Source organism: Pteropus medius, unplaced genomic scaffold (genome assembly GCF_902729225.1).
Source record: "Pteropus medius unplaced genomic scaffold, Ma_sr-lr_union100, whole genome shotgun sequence".
Taxonomy (NCBI): Eukaryota; Metazoa; Chordata; class Mammalia; order Chiroptera; family Pteropodidae; genus Pteropus; species Pteropus medius.
In genome coordinates, this window is record NW_024344377.1 from 368,347 (window position 1) to 394,095 (window position 25,749).

Consider the following 25,749-nt stretch of genomic DNA (forward strand, 5'->3'; position numbering starts at 1 on the left):
AAGTCTGGGACGCTAACTGCCTGCCGCTCCCTCCCAGACAGGCCTCAAGGGCAACCGGGCCCCTGGGCCTGGCTTCCTGCTCCAGCTGAGGCTCCTTGAGGGTTTGAGGAGGAAGCGCTGAGAGAGAGAGTGAGGAGGGAGAAGGGGCCGGGTGGGGACAGCAGGGACGGGAGGCAGAGAGGAATGTGACAGGCAGGCCCGGGCGGAGGAGACCTACGCACGCCCACGGGGAGAAGCGGGCATCGCGCAGGCGTCCCTGGCCTTCGCTGAGCGTTTTGCCCTCAAATTTGCTGCACGCCCCAGCTGGGCAGCAAAGGGTGGGACCCCCGGCACCTCGGACCTCTTCTGGGCAGGCGTTCACCACTTCCATTTTCTCTGGGGTCTCCTGATGGTTCTCAGTGCCCCCTCCCAATCCTACACTCGTCCTCCGGAACTGGGGGGCTCCCTCCCTCAACGCCCTACCCCCATGAGGAGGAGAAGGGCAGGCAGCAGCCTTCACGGTCAGATCGGAAGTATCGATGCACTTTCTGTCCACCATGGGGATTGGCCTTAGTTTTGAACATACAGTGTTTAGAAAAGTTCTGGGTGTATTTTTAATTCTCTCCAAGTGACAGTACTAGCTGAGCATCCTGCCCTGTGGGAAATGCCCCAGGGTGGTGGGGACAATGTGGGACCAGGGCAGGCCCACCTGGGCACAGCCTACTGATCCCCCTCGGCCTCCTCAGCCACCTGTGAGTCTTTTTTGTCACCTTCTTCCCAGAAGAGGAAACGGAGGCCCGGAGGTGGCCGCAACTGACAGTCACAGGGTAGTGGGTGGAGGGCAGCCTGGGTCCTAGGGTCACAAGCCTGTCCCTACACCTGACACACATGGGACCTTCAGGCCCTGCCAGAGCCTCTGGATGAACGAAGCCTGCAGACACTGTCCTCGGTCTTATCTCCATCACTGACCCTCAGTCCTGCTGGCTGCCTCCTGCTGTTCCAGGCCAGGGTCCTGTAGCTTCACTGGGCTCCGGGGGTGGCCGAGGCCGGCTGTCCTAGAGCTTGGCCACAGAGGCCTGTGATAGAGCTTTAGAAGGTCAGGAGCTGGGCTTGCTGCTGTCTCAGGAAAGGAAATTGGTGGCAGGGGAAGCGTGCAGAGGGTCGCGTCTGCACAAAGGACTCACGCCTTCCTGAAGAAGGAACGTCACTTGGTGCTGGTGACCATCTGAACCCGTTGCTCTCTTGTTTAAAACCTCCAGAAGCCTCTCATTTCCCATCGGTCTTGGGATCTAAGGCTGAGCCCTCAGCATGGCCTGGGCACCACCCTCGGGGCTGCTGTGGTTGGAGCCTTGTGTGCATCCACACCCGCCAGGCGCCCAGCCCACTGCCACCTTTCCACACCTCCGCTGACCCCTCCCCTTTCTGGCTCAGCCCTCCGCACCTTGCTGGGGGTGCAGGTGGGGTGGGAACAGGGCCTATCAAGGAGCACTCAGCTCAGAGGGGGAGCCTGAGGGTCCCCAGCCTGTACCCGTCTCCATGGTGCTGAGACTGGCTCTGTGTGGGTTTCCTTGTGGCTCCTAGAGAGGCCAGGGTCCAGCCTGATGTGCGGCATTGGGGAGCCATGAGTGCCCCAAACCGTATGTGGCCCGGAGCCCTGACGGTTCAGGGGGCAGGAACGGCGGCCGGGGCAGACAGGGAAGAGGGCGAGAAGCAGGCCTGGGCCGGGCGGACTGCCGGTCAGTGCCAGGAGGAGGAGAGGCTGGGGGCTGGTGTCTGGGAACCTTCCGAAGGTCACCAGGGGCTGGGAGCATTTGGCTGGTTGGTCATCCGGGGTTAGAGCAGCTGGGGTGGGCACGTGTGCCGCAGGACCTGCCCTCAGTGGTCTGGTACCATGCAGACCGGGTACTTTGTTTAAAGGCATAGCACTTATTTCTGCAGTCACAGAGCCACTGGATGGCCCCCCTGGCTCACTGGCTCATGACAGAGGCTGATCACTTACTTAAGACACAGCCTTGATGGCCCCGACTTGTCCAAGGCGATTTGAGTTCCCCGGGGCCTGGGTGCCTTGGGCCTGTCTGTTGGGGCTCCAGGGGAGGTTGGGCTGGTGAGTGGGTGACAGGGCAGGAGTCGCCAGCTCAAGGCCTTGCTCTGAAGAGAATGCCTGGGGAGACATCATAGAGCAGGCCCGGAAGATCCACCTGGTCACCCGCCGAGCACCCCTGCGGGCCCACTCTCTACTAGGTATGGCCTTAACTCAGCTCATTTCTTTGTCCCAACCCCGTGATTTAGAAACTGGAAAGCTGAGCCTCACAGGGGTTATTCTGCAGCCACCAGCCGAGACGGGGCTGGGCCAGGACCTGACCCCGCACCCCTGTGACTTAAAGCCTGGGCTCTCTTGGTTACACCAGCTGCCCGGGGTGTAGGCCTCTTCATGTCCAGAGCGCTAGCTCTGGAAAGTTCTTCGGTGCTCATCCAGTGCAACCCATTCTACCGTGAGGAGCGAGACTGAAGCTCCAGGCCGCACAGCTAACAGGAGCCAGGACTGGGCTGGCGAGTGAAGGAGGGAGGTCGCTGCCCTCCCCAGACTCGCCGGCTGTCTCCGTGCAGGAGGCACGGGCTGGCAGCTGATCCAACATTCCAGAGCCTCGCAGGGCTGCTCTGAGGAACGGCCGGGGCCCGGGGCTCCTGGGGGATGTCCCGTCGGTCTATGCGGGTACAGCAGGCGGCTGCTGGCAGCCCAGAGGGCCGACGGGGACCCCAGTAAAGAAGTTGAGGTGCTTCTGAGAGACCTTAGCTCTGCGGTGCCCAAAATAGACATTAGAGAAAATGCCACCCTAAGTCTTTCAGCGCCACCCAGCAGGGACGGGAACGGGGGTCGTATCCGTCCCCTCCGCCACTCTGGGCCTCCATCTAATTCGCGAGCCGCATGCTTTAGTGCTCTCTGCTTAGTGTCACAGCGTGCGTGCCTCTGGCAGAGGAGGAGGGGAGGATGTGCTCAGCCACCTGGGTGGGGTTGCTGGGGAGCCCGAAGTTCTCCTGTGCTGGGGTACAAGGTCCAACGGCTCGAGGGCCGGGTGACCGGATCTGGCGTGGAAGCCTCCCATCCTTTAGAATGGGGGCAAGAGGGAGATTTCTAGAAACAGCCCCAGAGAGCAGCTGCATAGGTGCTTTGTTCTTGGGGATCCTTGGGCCGGCGGGGCTGGCTCTGTCTTTACCCCCAGGATCACCAAGCTACAGCAGTGGGGAGCGTGGGGGGCCGTCCCAGCTCTGCTGCTTGCTGGCTGGTATGAACTGAATGTTTTTGTCCCCAAACTCATACGTTGCAGCCTTACTCCCCAACGTGGTGCTGTTTGGAAATGGAGCCTTCGGGAGGTCATCAGGGCTGGATGAGGTCGTGAGGGTGGGGCCCCCATGATGGGAGTGGGGCCCTTCTAAGAGGAGACGCCAGAGGGATCATGCACCCTCTCTCTGCCATGCGAGGACACAGAGAGAAGGTGGCATCTGCAAGTCAGGACAAGAGTCCTCATCAGAAACCAGCCTGGTCAGCACGTTGATCTAGGGCTCTGAGTGGCAGAGCCGCGGGTCTCCAAGTGTCTGTCTTTTAAGCCCTGCGGGCTGTGGCATGTAGTTACGCCAGCACAGGCCAACGCCAGCACGGGCTGACACCAGACCAGCCGACACCAGCTCCTTAGCTTCGGCGAACACTGAACCTCTCTGAGTCTTAGAAAAAACACAGTGCGCGTTTATGTTGGGCCTGCTCAGAACAGACCGCCACGCCCCTTTTCTCTGGGGAAATTTCTCTTCAGTTCCACGGCGCTGGGGGTACAGCTGAGCCAAATTCCGTTCCAGTGAGAATCGATGGCACGTGAAGACACTTGGCACCGCGTTGGCCATAGAGAACGCACTTGGAGAAAACGACAAATGCTCGGAGAGCTGTCCTTTCCTCTCCATGCCCCCTCCCCTGTCCCCAAGGGGCCTGGGGCCAGGAGGCACAGCCCGACCCTGCGCCCAGTGAGACCGGGGGCCGCCAGCCCAGCGAGCGTGGGGTGGCGGAGGGTGGTGGAGGGGAAGAGCTTCGCGGCCTCGCTTCGCTCTGCACCCGGTTCGCCCTCCAGGGCTCCGCCTGGGCCTCCAGGTTCTCATCCTTCACCAGAGGGAGAGCAAGAGATCTCCGAGGCTCCTCCCGGAGGCTCTGACCTCAACAGCTGGCGTCCTAGCGCGCTTGGCTGGGTGTCCACGTAGATGCGGGTGGAGGTGGCCTCAGGGACCGTGGCAGGAGGGCTGGGGTGTGGGCGTCGCCTGCCCGGCTCACTTTGGGGAAGTGGTTTTCGTGAACATGCTCAGTGCAGAGGCCGAAGGAAGCCCAGGGCTTTGTGGCCAGGAGGCCGTGCAGCCAGACTCTTGATGGGATCGACCTGGCATCTGGCAAGAAGACCACATTAGGAGGTAATTTTTCTCTTGTTATAAATCCATTAGGAAATTAAAAAACTAGTCTGTGACTTTAAAATATGAAATGGAAATTTTCTTCTGAGCCCCAGGTAAATTTTTTTCCCTGGTAAATGCCAAAATCTAATGAATCTAAATCCCCTCATCGAGGATAATGTTTCCGGTGGCTCCTTAACCATTTCCTGACTAGCAGCTCGGATTATGTTTGGAGAAACATTCACATAAAATCTGACAGCGTTTGCCCTGGGCCGGAACTGACAGCTGAGCTCAAGAGTGCTAAGAAACACCTACTATGTGCCAGGACCCACTGGGTTTGACCGGGGCTGGGGAGGAGGGGGAAGGAGTCAGCACGCTCAGATCCCACAGCTCACAGCTGGCCTGGGAGGCAGACAGGAGAGAGGCAGGGCATAGTTTGACGAAGGTGCATGTCAACCAGGGCAAGTTAGTGTACAACCAAGACGAGTTAGCTTCTAACTAGGGAAGTTAGTGTACAACCAGGAGAAGTTAGTGTGCAGCCAGGGAACTTACTATAACCAAGGGGTCCAGCTGACTCTTGAAGTCCTGGCAGGATGAGGGACGACATAACTGTCACTATAACTCCTTATAGTACTTTATACAGTACTTTGTGGCACTCGTGGGTCTTTTATATCTGTTCAGAGTAGAGCCAGCTTTTTCTGGAAAGTGCCAGATAGGAAGTACTGTAGGTTTTGCAGGCTGTATCGTTCCTGTCACACCTATTCAGCTCTGCCAGTCTGGTGTGAAAGCAGCCACAGACAATATATAAATGAATGGATATGACTGTGTTCCAATAAAACTTTATTTACAAAGACAAGTAGCAGGCTGGATTCGGTCTGTTCGTAGCTCCACTGAAGGTTCATGCTGAGTGATTTTGGTATCATGTGACTCTTCTTGCTGTAGCTGACTGAACCAGGGATAATGGTAATCTAAGCCAGCCAGCCCTTTGATTGGTCAAACTATTTCCCTGGAGAATTGAAATGGTAGGGTGAGCCCATGAGGGCTGTTCTGCCTTGCTGCCCTGTGTCCCCAGGGCTTGACAGTGCCAGGCATCTTATAGATAACTATGAGATGAGAACCAGACCAACTGACCTAGAGGCTAGCCCAGATGTGGTGGACATTAAAATTGCAAGATCATATGCACTCGTGGCAGATCGTAGAGAGAGAAGAGAGGACTAGAGAGGAGAGACACCACGTGGTCCAGGGTAAAAAGAGAGAGAGAGAGAGAGAGAGAGAGAGACAGACAGAGACAGACAGAGAGACAGAGAGACAGACAGAGACAGAGACATAGGGAGATGCAGATAGAGACAGAGAGACAGACACAGAGAGACTTTGAGTCCTAATTACTTCCCAGCTCCATCCGAGCCCCACCGACCCTCTCTGAGCCCCTGCGCGGTTTCTGCTCCTGACTAAGATGCTGGTGTGATGAGGATGAGGCTTCGGGCCTCCTGGGCTCTGTCCCAGCTCTGAGTTTTTCATCAGAGACCCTGTCAGAAACCCAGGCTTGTCCGTGATAGAAGGGGAAACGGGCTTTCCTGAGAGACTGTTCGCAGGTCCTGGGCGTTCCGTGTCTTCTGCAGATTTCCTAACACCTTTCATCTCACCCGGACTCCATCGCCCCATTTTTGGGGAGTTGTGCCTGCTGCCTGGAGAGCTCCTGGCATCAGAAAGCACCCCAGGCTGCAATGGCCTTGGTTCCATTAGCACCCATAAATGGAGCTCATTCCACTGGCTGCACGCACACGCGTGCACACGCACACACACACACACGCACGCACACACCATTTCCTGTTTTCCTTCGCTGTCAAGCCTCCCCGCTCCGAGTCTCCCCTTCACGCCACCAGCATCTTAAATGCAAGGCTTCTGCACAGTTCTGCAGCATTCAGGCACTGTTCCCAGTTCCTCCTCATTTCCTCCTATTGTTTGAAGGGAATGTGTCTGATGCCTGCGTATTTGTAACCGAGGAAATGGCTCTTAAGACGGCCTGTTTTCCAGGTTTATCGGGGAGCGGAAGGCGGTTTTTAAGTCTAATTCCTGGGGGGGAGGAAGCAAGGAGGGCGGCAATCCTATGCTTTCTTCCGGATATTTTTAATGCATCGAACACACATGTGCAGAATGTGCACCATGCTCAGCCCTTTGCCAGGCACTGAGAAACGCTTGGGAGATGACAAAGGCACATGAGACCTGGACCCGGGTCTGGGGAAGCTGACAATGTGCTGGGAGGGGGGGTGGGAAAAACTGACATTTGTCAGACTCTTGCTGCGTGTGTGGCACTGTGCTGAGTCCTTTCTCCCTGCCACCCTGAGAGGAGGGTTCCATTTTATAGATGAAGAAGTTGGAAGCTCAGATAGGACATGACCCAGCTCATTAAGTGGGGAAGCCAATATTTGTGCTCAGGTCTGCCATGGCCGAGTCCCCAGGCCAGGCTGAGTTTGGGAATAAACCAAACTAGCCAAAGAAACATTTGCACCCCCCGCCCTCGCCACCAGACAGGAGCTGCTGTGAGCCAGACAAAAGGATTCGGGGGGTGAAGACAGGGCTCCTGCACCAAGGAAGCCCCAAGTGAGGCGGGGAAGTGGCCAGTTCTGTGTTGCAGGAGGAGCCTGGACTCAGTTGGCTGAGGATGCCCATCCCAACTAAGTGGCTGCGGGGAAGAAGGACCAGCTCAGGGCTCCTTGAGGCTGACAAGAACCAGCCCTGCATCCGGGACTGTCCTTACTGGCCTGAAGGGGACCTTGACCCAGCACACACTGCTCCCTCTCCCCACCCCCTTACCGTTCCCTCACCTCCCCAGCCTAGCCTCATCCCGCTCCGTCCCCTCAGGCAAAGCCGGTGCTGTGTGGTGCGACGCTGGGTCTCTAGTGTCTGGAATGAGCTTATATGTGAATCTGTTTCCCAAGGAGCAGAAAATTGCTTATTTTACAATGTGATGGGGAGAGAGTTATCTTCCTCAAATTTATGGGCTCGGTCTTAATAATACACCCCAGTGGGAAAGGGAGATTGCTTTATGCCATCCTTCAGAACGCCGGCGGGCTCCGGGGGACGCACCCACTGCCGCGAAATGAAAAGGAAAGGACACAAGGGGCCGGATCCGAGCTCGGGCCGCAGCTCGGTTACCGGGAGGAGGCAGGAGAAGGCGTTCCCCTGGGCACCGCACGCTGGGCCCTCCAGCCCTGGCCCGGGCCGTTTACGGAGCTGGGGTCCAGCTCGGGCTCCGAGACGAGCTCACTGTGTGAGCTGGACAAAGCTCTCTCCTCTTGACCTCAGATTCCTGTGAGTCCAGCGAGGCCTGAGGCCGTTGGATGGCAGAGTGGCTGCATGTGGGAACCGCCAGGGAGCCGGAAAAACACGAAGAATGCACAGCCCCAGGCCCAGAGATTCCGGCTTCATTTGTGTGGGGTGGAACCTGGTTATCGGTGCTTTTACAAGTCTCCCCAGCAGATTGTAACGGCCGGCAGGGCAGAGAACCGCAGGGCTGGGTGGCTGCTGGATCCTCTTCCGTGTCTCACGTGGGATGTGGGGGCTTCGCCTCCGGAAGGAGAAACCAACCCATTTAAACATCAGAATTGTTTTCACCTCTGACCATCCTCTCTTTGTGGATCAACTCAGAGAATGTACGGGTCACTTTAATGAGATGTTGGCGAATGCTTCATATACAGAGGACCCGAGATGGAGGATCAGGGTAGCACGGGTCGTACTGTCCTACACGGTAGCCACTGGCCACACGGGCCCGTTTAAGTTCATGAAAATTAAATAAAACATTCAGTTCCTCACTGTTCAATATCCCCATGTAACTAGCAACAGCTGCATTGGACAGCGTGGGTATAGGACGTGTCCGTCATCACCGAAATTCTACTCAACGGCACCGATGCAGAGACTCGATTATAGCCCAACTTTGCCGTTTCGTAGAAGGGGAAACTGAGGCCCACAGAGGCGACTTGGCTTCCTCACGATCTCAGAGCAGAGTGTGGCTAGGCGCCTGGGGGCCTGGAATTCTGGGCTGGAACCCTCCGCGTGAGGAGGACTGGGGAAAGAGCTTGGACTTTTGGCCCGAAGGTTTCCTGATCCACACACTTTGTCCTACTATCCGCCTCTGCCACTAAAACGTGATGCTCAATGTCTGATCCCCTCGGTCAGCACCTGGCACGTCCCGCGTGCTTAAATATTTGTTGACTGAATAAACCAAGGCCAGGGAGGTGGATGGAATTGTACGGGGAGCGGACAAGGGGCTGCAGGGGAAACCAGGGCAGAGAGAGCGAAAAGGTCAAGACGAGAGGGACCACTGGCGCCCATGCTGCCAAGAGGCTGAAGCAGAGACCACAGCGCAGGGGACATCGCGGGATAGTTGGCGGTACCGAGGCTGAGGTCTGGTGGGGCCGGGGCTATTGACTGCCTTTGGGCAGGCAGCGTTGGCCGAGATCCTGGGTCAGTGGCTGGCTGAGTCCTGTCCTTCAGGATTGTCTGTGCCAGAGTGTGTCCCAAAAGACTGGCCACCCTTGCGCTGAGCCCTCGTTCACAAAGGCCAGCACAGCCGCTGGCCACTGAAGGAAACCCGACCGTGCCGTTTATCCGGACAGTGGCCTCCCCTGCGGCTTCTTTCTCTGCCGAGTCTGGGGTCCTAGACAGGGGGGGGCTCAGCCTCCTCTCGAGCCCGGGCCTCCCCCAGGCAGGACCCTGGACTGGGGTTTGAGGAGCGAATCTGCCCTGCCACAGGGAGGAAAATGGATCTTCCTCTGCCATCCCCCGGCTCTCAGCCCTGAAGCATCTTTATAAAAGGCGCTGATGTTATCGAGTATGGATCAGAGCCAAGTCTGTTGTCTGGAGAGCTGCCCGCCGGAGCTGGGCTGCTCGAAGCAGCCCCGCCTCCCCGCACCCTCCTCCTCCAGGCTGGCCCCAGCCCTCCGTCGGAGCCCCAAGCCCCCTCTTCAGGCCGAAGGGAAATTTCAAACAGAAGGTGTTTTTAGCAGAGCACTGCGTGGTGTTTCAAAAGTATTTCCTTTTCTTTTCTTTTTTTTCAAATTCTCAGTGGAACATATGACAATTAGCGTATTTTTTTTTTTTTTGTAGTATTTGAGGGTCTGAACTGGGGGCAATGAGAACGGTCACTTAAAATATCCTGCCCCGGTTGTCTGAAAGTGGTGTGCTAATACGATTGAATTATCGGCGCTAGCAGGGGTCCAGCTCGAAGGAGGAAGAGTGTGCGCTTCGCTGAGCTCAGCTCTGGCCCACGAGCTCGGATGGGAGAAATAACCTTGGCAGGAAGGTGCTGTCGCCCCTGCTACCCGGATCAGAGGCTGCAGAGTGTCCGTAGGGGTGGGGGGGGGCAGGCATATTGTACTTTGTGCATCCTTGGGAAAACCACCCAAAGGGCCGGGTGCATGGACGGAGCGTCAGATTGCCTCTCCGTCTCCTCCCCTCCGCTGATGGCCTTGCGCTTGCTTCAATGAGAAAATTAAAGCGATTTAAGAGTCCATGTCTGTCCGGCTGAGGCCAGCCTCAGGCACCAGATCCCATCTTATCTCGCCTGCTCTAAGGACACCGTTCTAGCAATTTCCCCCTCTTCCCCCTGCATCTAGTTTTCTTTTCTCTACAGATTCACTCCCATCAATATCCGAACATGTGGTACTTTCTCCCTGTGACCCCAAGTCCTTCCGCGACCCCGCTGCCCCTCCATCTGCCACCGTCCTGCCCCTTCCCTTCACGGCGAAGCTCTTGGGGAACATCGTCCTCGTCGTCACCAATTTCTCTCCGCCCAGCCTCTCCATTCTCCCCTCCCTGATTTGCTTTTTCTTTTTTCACATCTGTCACAAGTGTGCTATACATCGTACATGTTTCTCTGCTCATCACCTCCCCCCATCCCGAATTAATCTCCTCGAGGGCAGGGATTTGATCTGCTTTATTCACAGCTGTCACCTCAGTACCTAGGACAGTGCTGGTGCAGAGCAGGGGCCAAATAAATCATTTTTAATGAATGAACGGATGAATTCATAGATGGCAGAACACTTCCACAAGCATCAGTGAGTTATTTCTCCAGATTTTCACCTCCCTTGACCCCTGAGGTTGTCTCTGCCCCGGCTCGTATTCCAGGCAAGGAGACAGAAACATAAGAGGTTGATTAACTTCCCCGAGGTCGCTGGGTCAGGGTGGTGGTGAGTCCAGCTCATGTCTCTGACTCCTGGTTCAGCATTCCGTCCTTTACCCCACACCTGCCTTTAGCAAAGGGCCCCACTTCTGTCCCTACAGCCCTGATGGGAAGGACTCCCGGTCCACTAGCTTTGCAGATGGACCCAGAACATGTGAGAAAGAAGCCAGGACTCAGGTAGCAGGTGACCTGCATTAACCCCACCGCCCAATGCCTTAGCACACCCCTCCCCCCAGGCCTGACCTTCCATTGCTTCCCAGGTCAGCAAAGCATCGATTGTGTGATGCATTGGTTAAGATATTACATTTAGGGGTGTAATTATTTCGAAGGCAATTAAGTATTCAATATTTCTTACTCGGCCTGCCAGTAGGAATTAATAGAAAACCTTTCAATCAGGGACAATTGCAAAACAGTTTCTGGCCCCAAAGATAATCAATATTACCCAGCAGAGCCTCTTCCATCTTCAGGAGGCTATTCATTTCTGGTACTTTAAAACCAGAGGGGAACATTCTGTGTCCGTCTTCGTCAGAAGTCCCTGCCTACATTCCTTACGTACAGTCTTTAAAATGGCACAGAAATCTATATGGCTTTTTCTGACTATCCATCTCCATGTCACGTGCCAGGGCATTGGGAGTTGTCTGCAAACACCCTGCCCAGGGGGACGGTGAGTGACAGTTGTTATTAGGAACACAGGTCACTGAGCCTCCCAATCAGATCTTCTGGGGCCTGTGATGGGGACATGAGACCCTTCACCGTGCCTCTGGTGGTACATCCTGGAGGTCCCCAGAGCCCACAGACCTGGAATCCTCTCCAGAGTACCTCTGGAGCCGCTGGTGACATTTTTCCTTCTCTCTGCTGTGAAGGCCCGGCCTCAGGGCTGGCCTCTGCCTCAATTTTCTCGATATCACAAGGACTGGTGTCCTGCCTGCCTGGCAAGGCCCTCTACATGGCATCCGGCTCTTGCCAGGCCCCTCTCCAGGTTGGAGGCTGCGTATGTGGAACAAAGGTTTATTGTTGGATCCCGCCCTCCCTACCCCTCCCCTCCACTTTTATGTAATCGAGCCATTTTCTGCTCATAAGTCTGCAGGGATTAAGAGGCAGACTCACAAATAATGACAATCCATGGAATGGGAAGATGTTTCATATGCTAATAGAGACAGCTGATCTCAGGCCTCCATTTGTACACAACAGGGTAAGGAAGACTATATATAGGGCAATCGGGTCGTAGGGGACAATGCAGAGAATGTCTTGGCTTCTTGGTTACGGAAGCAATGCAATTTCTACACTTCTAGGCTTTATTATCCGTGACGCTGTGACCGTCCCATACCGTGGTTTCCTCTATAATGCTGGCTGTACAGGCTGCTGTCCTAGAGATGCTGTGGGAGTCACGCATCTGAAAGACCCCGAGGGACCTAGGAGCCTTAAGGGTTTGGAGTCGGGGTGGGTGGCGAGGCCGAACCTGTGGTTAGGTGGGCGTGAGGGTGCTGGAGAAATCCGAGCCCATCAGAGCATTCCTATTTTGCCTTTGTGAAAACATGGACTCTGGAGGGGTGAAGCTTAGCTGGCCCGGCACAGAAAGCGTTTGCAAAACACCCTATTTCAGTAGAATCCAATGGTGTGATATTTAATCTCTGAAAGAGAACAAGATTTTAGGAAGCTATAGAGCTCAGTGAGGAAACACCAATTTCTAATTATAGGCCAGCGTGCCTGCAACTCCAGCCTGCTCTTCCCCGCATGTCCCCCTCCCTCCCTCCCTCCTTAATTCTTTGTTTTCAATCCTGCCAAAGAGCTGAGCTCCTCCCCTCCCTGACACGGAGCCAAACCTTATAAAACAGAGTCCCACCCACGCGTGGTACAGTTGGGGGAAGTAAGTGGCAGAGAGAGAGGTGACTGCTTCATGGTCATCAAGTCAGGAAATGGCAGAGCCAGGATACAAACCCGGGGGTGTGTGACTTCACGTGCCTTCCACAGCGGGGACTCCCAGGGGCTTTGGGGTGAACTCCACATGATGTCCCTTGAGTGCTTTGAGCATCCCGTGTTCCATTTACCAACATTTAACGACCATTCCGGAGACGTTAGGCGGCTGCCTCAGGAGGTGTGGCTCATCTGAGTAGCACACATGAGAACAAATTTCCTCATTTTGTGATCTGTTTTCTTCCCCGTGGTCCCCACACTGACGCTTCCTGAGCTTCCGGTCTGAGATCTTCCCCCTTTGGTTATTGGAAAAAGAAACGGGAGGTGATGGCTGCGGTTCCGTGGTTGTGTAGTCAATTAAACACACTCCGGTGACTGTGTGTTAACAAGTCCGGCACAGCACCGTCCCTGTGGGAGGAGAAGTGATGGGTACTACGCCTCTGGTGGGAGTGGCCACGCCAGTGGGGGCCCTATGGTGTGGGATTCTGTTGTCCTGCTGGGCTGTGGCACGATCTCGGAGGCTGAATGGACAGACCACTCCACGCGTGGCTTCCCCTCCTGGTGAGGCTCTTTGCAGGGCTGCTGGCTGCCATGGACGCTTGGGCCTCTGGGTCCTACCAGATGCCATTTGTCTCTGTTCCCGATCCCCAAAGCCCACTTCATGGCAGCCTCTTGCCTTGACTAGACGGCAGCTACTCGTCTATCCGTCCACACATCTGTGCACCCATCCATCCCACTGGCACGTTTTCTATCTTCGTCCCCAGGATAAGGGCAGACTCTTCTGCATCAATTTAAGGTCATTTTGCTCGAGGTAATAGAAGGCCTCAACTCCAACTGGTTTAAACCATAAGGAAGTTCGTTATCTCGCAATCCGGAAGCCCAGAGCGGAGTGTGCCCTCAGTGGGATGCCAATGCTCTGACCTCGTTTCTCCCCAATGCCATTGGCTCTGCCCAATCTCACACGTTGGCTTCATCCTCAGGCTGGAGGACCGATGGCTGCAGTCTCTCTGGATGTCAGGGCCAGACACAGACAAGACACTGTGCTGAGGAAGAAAAGGGTGTCTCTCTTTCCCTGTCCCCTCCGACAGCCTTTGGCTGTAGATTTTCTCATGCCTAGAAGAAGCCGTGAGCCAATCATGAAGAATGAATTCAGACCCAACGGGCTGTCTCAGTCACTGGCTTACAAATCAAGCCGAGGTGACGGAAAAAGACAAACAACCACCTTCAGCCCATCTCTGGAGGCCGAGCCGCCGGTCAGCCGAGCACGATCCTTGTAACACGCCCCTGCTCAGTGGACGGCACTGTGCCTCCTCTCCCCAGAGCCGGGCATCACGAGGTCAGCCATTAAAGGACAAAATCCAAACTGTCCGCTCACCTGGCAGCTCTCCCTCCCCACCCCCCGCCCGCATCCACACCCTGTCCCAGAATTGGCCTCCCTAAGCCTTTCAAACAATTTTCTCACTTGTTACCTTGTGTTCGCTTTTCTTTTTGCCCAGGAAAGAGGACAATCGGCATAATGGCTCCCTTATGCGATACTAGAGAATGAGGCTACCAGAGCTGCCCGTGAGCTGCCCTCTCTGCCCTGGCTCCCAGTGCCACGACGAGTGGCCTCAGGCCTGGCCCAGCCTGCCTCCTCTGCCCCCGGAGCACAGGCGATGTGGTGCAGGGGAGATCACGTGCACCCTCATGTCAGAAGACCTTGGCTCAAGCCACAGCTCGGACTCCTATGAGCTGCCCGAGCAAGGGAATCGCCCAACGCCTCTGGGCCCATGTTCTCATCGAGGAAATGGGGAGAATGACCCCACATCTCAGAATCAAGTGAGGTAAGACCCCTGAAAGGTGCTCCGTACCCTGGGAAGGGCTATGCAAATTTGGGGGTGGGGGAGGGGATGGGAAGGACCAAAGCTTTCGAACCCCAGTGTCAAGGTGGAAGCAAGCGATGAGAACTGTGTCCATCTTACCCTGCTTCCCTTCCTTAGTTCCCCACCCCTCTCCCAAAGGCTTATCACGGAGGTCTTCTGAAAATTAAGTTGAGAGGAAATGTCTGGAGTCAGTTCCCCTGGAGGAAAAGGGCAAGATGGGGACCTTTTGGGGTATAATTTGCCACTTGGCCCCAGCACTGTGGGCAGCTCCCACCTCTCCCCCTGAGACTCTATCTACTGTGTAAGAGGAAGGTGAGAAAGGAAGCGTGTTTTTGTGTAGCCTTTCAGCAAGCTTTGCGGAGCACCCGCAGCCTGCCGGAACTGGCGCTAAGTGCTGGCAGAGGGGTAATGGAGAGGTCCAGTGGTGGCGAGGCACGCTGTCTGTGGGTTTGGACAGACGGACTGTCCCTTGGCACCTGACTGAGTAAATAAGCCACTAATCTCTCTGAGCCTCAGTGAAATAATAAATAGTACATATTTCAGAGGGTGAGTAGTACCAGGATTAGATCAGATACAGTATATGCATAAAGCACGTCTATAGTCAGGAAAAGATACACAACAATGCTGCTGCTGCTTCTGCTGGTGACGATGGTGATCTGCTCTATATGTCATGTCAATAATAATAGCAATAAATAATGTCTAATAATAATATATCCGTAATAATAATGTCATCGCGTAATAATAATAGTAATAATAATAATATAAACATCGTAATAATAATAATAATATAATAAGTAATAATGTCATCGTAATATCATGTCTACAATAATAACTCGTGGCTCTTTAATAATAATGTAAATAATAATAATGGTAATAATATCATATAACAATAAAGTAATAATAATAAATGTCATGTCGTAAGTAATAATAAATGTCGTAAAATATCTCAAGTAATAATAAGTGAAATACAATAATAATAACAATGTGTCACAATAATAAAACAATAATGAAAATAATAATAATATATATCATGTCTAATGTCATCTTCATCGTAATAACTATGTCATGTAATAAATGTCTAATAATAATAACAATATTAATCACAATAATATTAACAATAAGTAATAATAATAATAAATAATAACAATAATAAAGTAATAATAATATATGTATCATGTAATAATAATCGTAATAAAGTAATAAATAGTAATAATAAGTAATGTATCTCATTAAAGTAATAATGTCGTATCATCATTAGTAATAATAATAATAAACAATATAGTAGTAATAATAGTAATAATAATAATAAATGTCTAATAATAAATAGCAATAAGTAATAATAATAATAAATAACAATAAAATTAATAATAATAATAAATAAATGAAGTAATAATAATAATAATATAAGTAAGTAATAATAGTAAGTAATAATAAATAGTAATAATCGTAAAAGTAATAATGTCATGTCTCGTGGTGATGGTGATGATGATGGTGGTGATGGTGATGGTGATGGTGGTGATGATGACAAATTTTCTCCCCTTGGGGAAATTACAACTCACCATAGAAGCACAGTTTGGGGACCTGAGGTTCACTGGGGGACTAGGTAGGAGGCTTCTGGAAGGGGTAACTCTTGAGTTGTGTGAAATAGGGAAGGGAGTCACCAGGTTATCAGTCTGGATGGGCTAGGCCTTTGCTATAGTAACTACAACCCTGAAATCTCAGGGGCTTGACACATATGATTTATTTCCTGTTCATGCACAGGCCAGGTATTTTGAGAGACTTGACATTCAAATGTCCCCTTCGCAGTGACTCAGCGATGGAGGCTGCTTTGGCCTTGGGGTTCCACCATCTCACCAGACAGCACGTGGGGGAACTTCTGCCCGCTTTTCTGTCCTTCAGCCTGAAATGACAGACGTCATCCTACTGTTGGTCCATTGGTCAGAACTCATCATGTGGCCCCAACTAACTGCAAGGTGGGCTGGGAATGCAGGGGAGCGTGGCATTCAGTGAGCAATGGCTGTGTCCACCATACAGAGGGTGGGGCTGGGGAGTGCCACCCAGTCTGAGGGAGCAACATATTTGAAGGCCCAGGGACCGGAAGGAGTAGGGTGTTTGGGGAACCACGAACAGCTCAGGGTTCCTGCAGTAATGAGAGCAGAGGAGGTGAGGGTGAGGGCCGGATGCTGGCGAGGACTAGGCAGTGGGTGGCGCTAGAGAGCTCTGGTGACAGGGGATTGGCAGGTGTGGCTGGAGGCAAGGAGACCCATCAGAGGCTGTTGCAGGGATCTGCTCAGGGCCTGGACCTGAGCTGGGGCCATGGTAGTGGAGCCAGAGAGGAGAGGACAGGTCCTTGAATTGCCAGCCAGTGGAATGAAGAGACTGGCCAGAAGTCAGAAAAATCCCCAGCCTCTTCGCTCGGGTGACTGACCTTCCTTGAGACAGGATCAGGGAGGCTGGGGCAGCTTTGAGGGAAAAGGAGAAGCTCAGTGTCTCCTCTGCCCAGGAGGCAGCAGGATGCAACAACATTGCTGGGCTTGGGAGAGAGATTTGGGCTTGAGAGTCATCAGTCCATGGAACACAGCTGTCCTGCCCACCTCCCCCGGCCCCATGACAAGCAGCACCTATCAGCCACTGTCTTCCTGAAAAGCCCTGCTAGGCTCAGCTTGGAGGAGACACGGAAACCAGCCAGTCCTGAAAAGACAAAGGAGAGGCCGACGGATTAAAAAGGCGGTACGTGTTATCTCAGCAACTGAAGTTCTGAAGCTGGTGATCGACTTCCGGTCTGGACGCGGGCAATCCTGGCCGGGCCGGGAGCGGGTCGGGGACAAAAGTCCAGGAGCGAAGGATGGCAAGCAGAGTACACTTCGGAGGAGGCCGGGGCTCATCACATCTGGCATCGGAGCCTTGCAACTGTTGAGGTCATTGAAACATGATCAACCCCCTGATCCGATTCGGTCTTTGTGATTCGGAATCCGGTATTTTGTGAAGGGCTCCCTTCTGACACTGGCTCTCCTCCTTCCTCCTCGACCCACGTAAGCATCATAAAAAGCCTTGTGTATTATGACATGGTAGAAGGAGTTTTTGGTGGCCCGAAGTCCTCTGCATTTTCATTTTCTCTCGGCTGCCCTCTGGCTTTTCAAAGGCTTCTTTCAAGTCAACAGAGACCCACAGGTCGGCCCCCAGGGAGGAGCCCTGAATGCATTTCCTTTTGAGGCAAATATCCAAGGAATTGAATTGGAGGTCCGTAGAAGACAATTAGAGGCAGGCTTTTTGCAAATCCATCAATACTTGCATTTGATTCCAGCCATTTCACAGATGGGTAAATGGAGGTGCAGGGGAGGTTAGGTCATCTGTCTGGTTCACCCAGCAGAACCACTTCAGGGTGAAAATAGGAACCGGAAGTCGGGCTCTGGCTGCGTAAGCCAGGGCTGCCCGGTTCTCTGCCGAGAGAAGCCCCACAAGAAAAACAGAGGCGGGAGCTAGCCTGGAATGATCCTGCGGGCTTGGGAAATACAGCCACACTCGTCCGAGCCTCTCTCCGCCATGAAGGCCTGAGCGCCTTTTATTAAACAGAGAACTATTCAACAATAACGATTTCTCACACACGGCCAGGGGAGTTAGCACAACTGGCTCTTGCCCAGCTTGGCTGAGTCAGCAGGAAATTAGCCAAGGTGCAGAAAACCTTATGTTCTGTGGTTTTGGTGTGTTGATCTTTTTAAACACGGGCTTGGAAAACAACAAGGACTGAAAAACACCCGCAGACACCAGCACTCTTGTGGGTCCTCAATCTTGGGGTGCAGGGAACCTGTGGGTGAAAGGGTGGTGGGTGAACATTGCAAGAGTTCATCCGCGGGGTCCGAGGCAGAGCTGTCTCAGCTGCAGTTTCTTTACCCACAAAATGGGTGGAATTATGCTCACTCTCCCCCGGCGGCTGTGTGGTTGAGATTCGCTAAGTGAAGAAGGCTTAGCAGGGAGAGTGTCAGCCTTGGTTTGAATCTGCCCAGTTCGTTAGGACTTCTTAGCTCGAGTCTTTGGGGAAGACCCTTGCTCTTCCTGAGCCCACTGCTTCATTTATAAAACGGTGCGTTAATATCTCCCATACGGATCTCTAAGAGATAGGTACAGGGCCCAAAGGACTGGACAGCCACAACAGTGTTTGTCAATCGTAAGGCCCTAGAGATCCCTGAGGTGCGATTGTTTTGGGGCTGTTGTTACTGCAGCGTTTTGCCTGGGGCAGGTCCTGGCTGAGGTCTATGAGCCGCTTGTGGGACCTCGTTTATTTGTTTTAAGCTTTTAGCGAGCCTGGGGACAGCGCCTTGGTTGGGGCTTAACAGAAAAGGACTGGTTCCGTTGGTCCCTTCACATAATTAATATTCCAGATAAGAATTATGCAGTCATTTCTATGAATATTTGATTCCTCGACTCTTCAAATATCAGCTACGCTCTTGGGCTGAAATGAAAGAGGAAATAATTGTTTTTACAATGACCCCACTGGGGAGGCAGCTGGAGGCGCTGATCACAGCTGAAGTAATGACTCCGTGTGGTGACACCATGTATGATACAGAGAGAGAGAAGTTCTGCTCAGTTCCTCATGAGGCAAACATCCAAGGAATTGAATTCTGAGCCCTGAACCCCTGTGAGGCAGGAGGGAAACCCTTTGCACAGGCTGGTTTCAGGTGAGCCCTTGAGAAGAAGCTTGGTGCTTGACACCGGAGAAGCACAGAGGCCCAGTGTCGGGGGAAGGTCAATGGTGGGGGAATAGCGGTGAGTGGGGGTGAGGGCGACTCAGAAGACTTCATCTCCAGTGCAACCCAGGTGGGTATTTGTGGAAAGAAGGTCAGGATCAGGACTCAGGATGAATAGGTCCCTCTTCATCTTGGCTCTGGAAAGGGGGACCTCAGGCATGCATGCACTGCAGAGCCCAGAGGCCTCTTGGTCCAGAAGATGTCCCTCTTCCGAGCTTCTCAGGGCCCAGACTCCTTTCTCTGAGAGTCCTCCCTCCCCTGGGGCCAGCCAGAGGCCAGAAACATCACCTCTACCGTGATATGGCCGGGCCTGGGCCACACAATAAAAGGCGTAAACAAGAAATGACAAATGGTCCTGGGGACTGTAATCGCAATATTGTCACTGGAAAATGCTCACAGTCCTTGTTGGCATGTGCTACTGGTGCGTAAGTATGCAGATCAGGATCGAGATGACTGGTGGCTTCTCAAGCTCCAGGAGGAGCCCCCAGACTGAGTGCTCCCGCCCTTTCAGTGCTGACAGGCGGGGGAGGGACTCTCAGGAGCATCTGGTTCTTTTCTGGGTTGGAGGGGTCTCCCGAACGGAGCACGGACTCCAGGGGCAGGGGCCCCCCACACCCTGCTCCATCTCCTGCTCTATTTGCAAAGCTGTGTGCCTTTGGCTGATTACACGAGCCTTGGTTTTCTCAACTGTAAAATGGGGCAGTGTCTTCTTAGCCCTGCCCAGGCCCTCACAGGTCAGCTTAGCTGAAGAGCCCAGAAACCACTGGCACAGAGGTACAGGGGTGGTGGCCTGTGGACACCTCTCCTCCTGTATTCTGACTGGGTTGGCTCCCACTGTACTGCGTGATTCTTTTTCTGATGTACTTGCCAATTACAGACTTTAAAAAAATAAATTGGGCTATTTCACAGTAAAAGTCATATTTCTGGCTCCTGTGCCCCATCTGACAAGAGCCGACGCCTTCCCAGCTGTCCTCTTGGACATGCGTGCTCCACAGAGCCTCAGACCCCGCGGTTCCCCACTGGCTGGTCCCCTTCATCAGTGTCTTGGCCTGAGGGAATGTACGAAGCCCCCAGAAGAGCACCGGGCGTAAGGTCAGTGTGGGATAAACATCCTCTTCCTCTGCCTCTGTAGCACTGAGGCCGGCAGAGCACACTGTGCCCCTGGGGAGGGAATGGTCCTCCCCACTCCCCTCCACGTGGCCTCAGTACATGTGGTTAGAGGCTGGGGTGGGTTTGGCGTTTAGGCCTCTGATAGGTGCCTAGAGGTCGGGAGGCCCAACCATTGACCAGAAGGTCCCACAGCTTGATTCTGGATGGATGGATCAGCCGTGAAGCCAGCTCACTCTGGGTTCCACCATTGCAGTCCATGGGCTTAAGCCCCCGAGTCGTGCCTTGGCTGAGTACCCCCACATCAACCTCCCCAAGTGCTCCGGCTGCCTCAGACAATGAAGCCACCTGCAGTCTCCTCTTAGCCTTGGGGAGGAGAGGAGGAAAAAGGTTCTTGCTGGACATTCCCAGAACTGTGAAGCAGGTCTGGGTTGGACCCAGCAGCAAAGCTGGAAGAGGAAGGAGAACAAATCACCAAGAGTTGCTTGGAGCCTCCGCATGTGGGTGCGTCATTCCCACCATGCTCCCGAGAGCCTTTTTGTAACATCTGACTGCATTAAACGCTCAACCAGGAAAATGAAACTTATTTCCAAGGCTCAGGTATTCCACATCTAGGGCAGGCGATGCTGCTCTAAATTTCCCATCCGCAGTGCATTTTTGCTGCTGGGTGGGTTGTAGATCTTTTGACAGAAGCCAGTGAAAACACTACCAGCTGTAAACTTTATCTTATTGGTGAAATGTCTATTATGCAGCTAAAAACATCTAGTTAATAGGCCCTGCCCTTCAACGGCTGGCAGCAACGAGTCTTAGGCGGTGAAAACAATGACATTAAGTCTCTTCCGCCAAAGAGATGATGTTCTTTGTACAGCTAATTACTGGCCACACATTCTGTCCTGGCCTCAGACACTGCAGAATAAAGCGGGGCACCAGGCCGATGGGGCTGCCATTGCTAACATCACTTGGGTCCTCGTCTGACTTTTTCTGGAGGTTTCTGCCTATGCCTTTAGAATCCCCAATCTTCATTGGTGGGGAAGACATTTGATTTCTAGGAAATAGCGGAAATCTTTTAGGCTAAGTCTGGTGGACGAGTCGCTAGTCAAGCCAGGAGATTCCATCCTGGTCATTAACTGGACATGTACTAGGTATGTCGACCGTGCAAGGCTCTGAGCTAGGGGATGGGGAAGGAGAGACTCACACGACCGCATTCCTGCCCTCTGAGGGCTGAGGGTCCTTCGGACTTCTCAGGAGGGGACTCCGAAGTAGAGTTCTACGACCTCCATGCCGTGACCGCATGTCCGGAGTCAGGGATGGCTCCCGGGGACCCGTTAAGGCAGACAGCACTCGTGTGGATGCACAAACATGGATGTTTATTTAAAGCAGGCCTCATTCCGTTCTTCACTGAAGTTTCGATGCAGAGCTGGAGTCTGTAACCTTAAGAACCACCGTTTGTTAATTTCCTAAATCTGGCAGAGGCTTTGTACCTGGGCTAGGAAATTTTCACGAGAACCTAAATCTCAAGTCAATTTGTGATGAATTAGCATACCAAAATTAGCTTAAAGTGCACTTAGTGGATGCGTTACTGCACAAGGAATCTGTCTATCCAGAGTATTTCTAAATTTATGAAATTGAAATGCACTTCAGGTTGCCGAGAAATCTAAATTTGTCAAAGTCACAGGGCTGGAGGCAGGTCGGTGGCAGAGATATGAAGTCGGGTCCACTGAAATGAATTCGAGAGCTTGTGCAATGAACCCCAGGGCCTCCCTTGCACCCAGGTACAGCCCTTCCCAGCAAAGGGAGCTCTGACTTCTGCAACCCTCCCCCCCACCCCCACCCTCACGCTGTCCCCTTGGAAACAATCTTAAATGTGGGAATAAGGTGCAGGTGCATTGAAACCTCATCTCAACCTCTGCAGAAGTATTAACTGAAAAATAACTCATTAAGTGATAACTAAGTCCTCTGGCGTCTCAAACGATTTGTCCTCTGGGCGCACTGCATTCTGACGGGAGGCCCTTGGAAGTCCCCAAATGCTCCAGCTCACTGCTCTACCGGGAAAGTGACCAAAGGCAAGGCTGAGGCCTGTCGACCAGGGGCCTATAAAGAATGGTGCCCGAGGCCCGGCCTTGCCTCCTTTCCTTCTAAGCTGTCTGCTGTCCTCACTTTCAAGTTATCGGAAGAGTTCCCGGAGCTGGGGTTCCCATCCCTTAACCCCCTTACAATGGACTTCCTATAGTAATTCCTCCTGAATTCTCAGCTCTGTAAAATGCCAGCACTGCAGCTTTCTAAGATCCTGCCACCTCCAGTCGGAGAAACTGACGGCCAGAGCGGGGCTCATGGTCTCACGGGCCGCTGGCGGCAGGAGCCGAGCCTAGTCTTCCGAGCCTCGGTATTTCCCGAGAACCTGGCACATACGCGACACGGTGACACCAGCTGCATTCATCCCTTTTCTTTGTTCTCATTTTATTTTCCTTTCAGGTTTGCCACCGGCTAGAATTCACGGGCATTAGTGGCCACTAACGGTGGACGCGTGGCCTCGGCCCTTTTCCTGTGTTGCTTCGTTTCTGAGCCTTAGTCTCTTCGCCCGAAAAATGGGATAAGTAGTATTGGCTCAGAAGGCTGTCGCGCGGGCCAAAAGATGTAGCATGGAAAGGTGTTTCGCAGAGTGCTTGTCATGTGATGACTCTGTAGGTCGTCATCCTTAGCAGGTGGTGAAGACTTGGTCATCTTAATGGCTCCAACATTCACTCCAGTGTGCGGCACGGAGTGGGTGTTTGGGGACTGCCTACTGAATAAACGGATAAATGCGCGAATGGATGTGATTTGGGGATCATGACAGGTCTCTTGTCTTCCAGTTTTCTGAGGTCCTTGCTCTGTCTCTTATAGAATCTTTATTCAAGTAATACTTGTTCATTGACTCAATTAATCAGTTAAAAACAGTTATTATGTCACTGTTATGTGCAAAACTATTATCAATAATGTTGATTACTAGTAAGAGCTGAGATTTCTGAGCTCTTTCTATATTCCAAGAATTGTGCTTAGTATTTGTCAAAGATTTTGTCATTACTCTTCACAGTAGCCCACTGAGGGAATGTATCAGTCAGCCAGTGCCACGATAATGTTGTGTAATAAAACTCTGAAATTCGGTGGCTTACAAACATTTCCCCCGCTTGCTCTTGTGTCCGTAGGTCAGCCGGGGCAGCGTTGAGTCTAACTGTAGGTGGGGTGACTTGGCTCCAGGCTGCTAGTTGAGTTCAGGTCTGGTCCACATGTGTTCATTCTGGAGCCTTGCTGGAAGAGGCAGCGGCTTCTCGAGACAGGTTCTTGTCACGGTGGACCTCCAGAGCCCAGGAGAGCAAGCCCAGCCCTGCAACACATTTCAAGCCTCTGATTCAGTCACATCCCCTCAAATCTCATGGTGTAAAGCGAGTCAAAGGGCCAAGTCCAAAGTCAAGAAATGGAGGAGTATATCCTATGCACTCTGAGGATGCAGAAAACTGATTCCCCCATGGGACTGATAACTCCATATACCGCTGGTAGGTTCTATTATAAGCTCCAAGTGACACACAGAAATAAAGGAGTGACTTACCCAAGGTCACTCAATTAGCTAGTAGGTGTGGGAAGTAGGGTTTGAATCCAGGCAATTTGACTCCAGAATTATGGAGGCCTAAGAGCGTGCATATAGGGAGGAGATATTTGTTTTCTCGAATAATCTGCATTTTTTTCAGCCCTTAGCTGCCAATGTCATGTTGGCACTAACCTCTCTCACAGTCACACACCCATCTGTCCATCCATCCGCTCATTCGTACACGTCTGGCGTCTGGGTGTTCCATCGACTCTCCAGATTAACAGGCTCGAGAGTAATTCTTGGGCAATTTTTTTGAAATTAATATTATGGGGAGGGGGCGGATCGCCCTCCAGTTAATCTCAGGCACGTGTATAAATACCTTGGGGAAGTCCCTGGTAGAATTCGTATCAAAGCTGCACCGCGATTTTACTTAAAAACAATGTGCTCCATGTCGACCATGACTTCTGACACCTGAATTTGAAAGTGATCTGGATGGGCCTGGCGCCATCGCCATAACGGAGTCACGTATTTACTTGGAGGGAGGAGGGGAAAGACGGGTACCGTGGTTGAGGAACGATGTTCCACACTCCTTTACAGGAGGGGACTTTCTCCTCGGCGTTTCCATAGAACCTTCCCCGTGTTTGCTTAAACCCGACGCACACGGTCTGACAGCTGCCTGGCCCTGGGCCTTCCTCGCAGACGCATGTACAACCAAGCCCTTCAACAGCGCCCTGCTCTGTGTCCCCGATGCAATTAATTGAGTATATAAACCGCTGAAAGGAAGGCTTTTCTTGGGAGCTAATAAATAAGCCCCAAAGCCACAGCGTGTGTAAGACCTTGAAAAATGGCATCATCATCTATGGGGAATTATGAACCCTGCAAAAAGCGGCCCATTGTATTTTCAGAAAAAGGTTTTTGTTTAAAAAAATAATAATGAAAAAAAAAAATCACCATGCGGAGTCTATGTGGAAAAAGCAATCCGGTCTGAGATTCAAAGGCTAGTCTCTCTGCTGCATTAATCTTTCTCTGTCGATTTTATGTAAGAGGTATTATTTGCAGCAAAACAAGATACGGTTTTGAAGAATTCCCCTTTCATGCCATCTCCCCATCTGCATTTGTAATCCTCCGAGTGTGACCTCTGCATTAATTTCCATGGATGCTGAGCAGAAGTCGACAACCTCTGGGCAGGTTAGCATCTCTGGGGGATGAGATAAAGCCTCAAGCAAAAAAGATCAGGTTGTTAGAGGGTAAAGGAGCAAGGGACCCCTCAGGAAGCACCCTCGGCCACGTGGAGCACTCTGTGTTTAGTAAGCACTTTCCACTCCACTTCAGGCCGCTTTAAGTACGAGAGTGCTGGACATGACAGGCAAAAGGCTGTGTGACCGCAGACAAGGATTCTTCGCTGCCCCTTGATCTTTTTTCCCTGAGAGGCTGGGCTTCGTGTCCTAAGCGCCGCTTGAATCGAGTCTTCCAGAATTCAAAGTGTCTTTTCTTTAACGAATGGCATCTTCAGTCCAGAATGCGGGCAGTAGACCACTGGTGCCTCTTCCGTGACCTCGTGCAGCCCAGGTGGTTTCCTGGAGCGGCCGCCTCCAGGCCACTGCGGCAGGCAGCGGCGCTCGTCCCGCCGAGCCCGGCCTCCTAGTGAAAGCAAACACGCTGGGCCGGAGAGCCCGGAGAGGCTCCGCGGGACGCAGAAATACAACAGAGGGCGCAGAAGCCACCAGCGCCATGGCCTTGAATGTCGATGTATGTGGGCCGGCTGCAGACCGCCAAGTTCGTTAAAAATGTCTCTGGCAGGGTGTCACCGGCAGACTTTCGGGGTCTCGGTTTGCTTTCTTTTTGGAGCCACCGCATCTCCTGAAGCAGTGTTTGCACTTGAGGGGGGGAGGGGCGGGGAATGACTCCCACCGCTCGGCGCACACGCCTTGATCTCACATTCCAGACTCGAGCCGATGTGTGTCAGCGCGACGTGGG

The 25,749-nt window shown here is 52.8% G+C and overlaps 1 protein-coding gene across 1 annotated transcript in view; it reads left to right on the plus strand.

Annotated features, from left to right (window-relative positions):
• Window positions 1–14,214: 14,214 nt before the first annotated feature.
• The window catches only part of CHST15 (carbohydrate sulfotransferase 15), an 82,667-nt gene continuing 71,132 nt past the window's right edge, over window positions 14,215–25,749 (plus strand). The window contains exon 1 of the mRNA XM_039870775.1: window positions 14,215–14,319. The gene's annotated coding sequence lies outside the window, so the exon portion shown is untranslated. The remainder of the gene's footprint in view (window positions 14,320–25,749) is intronic.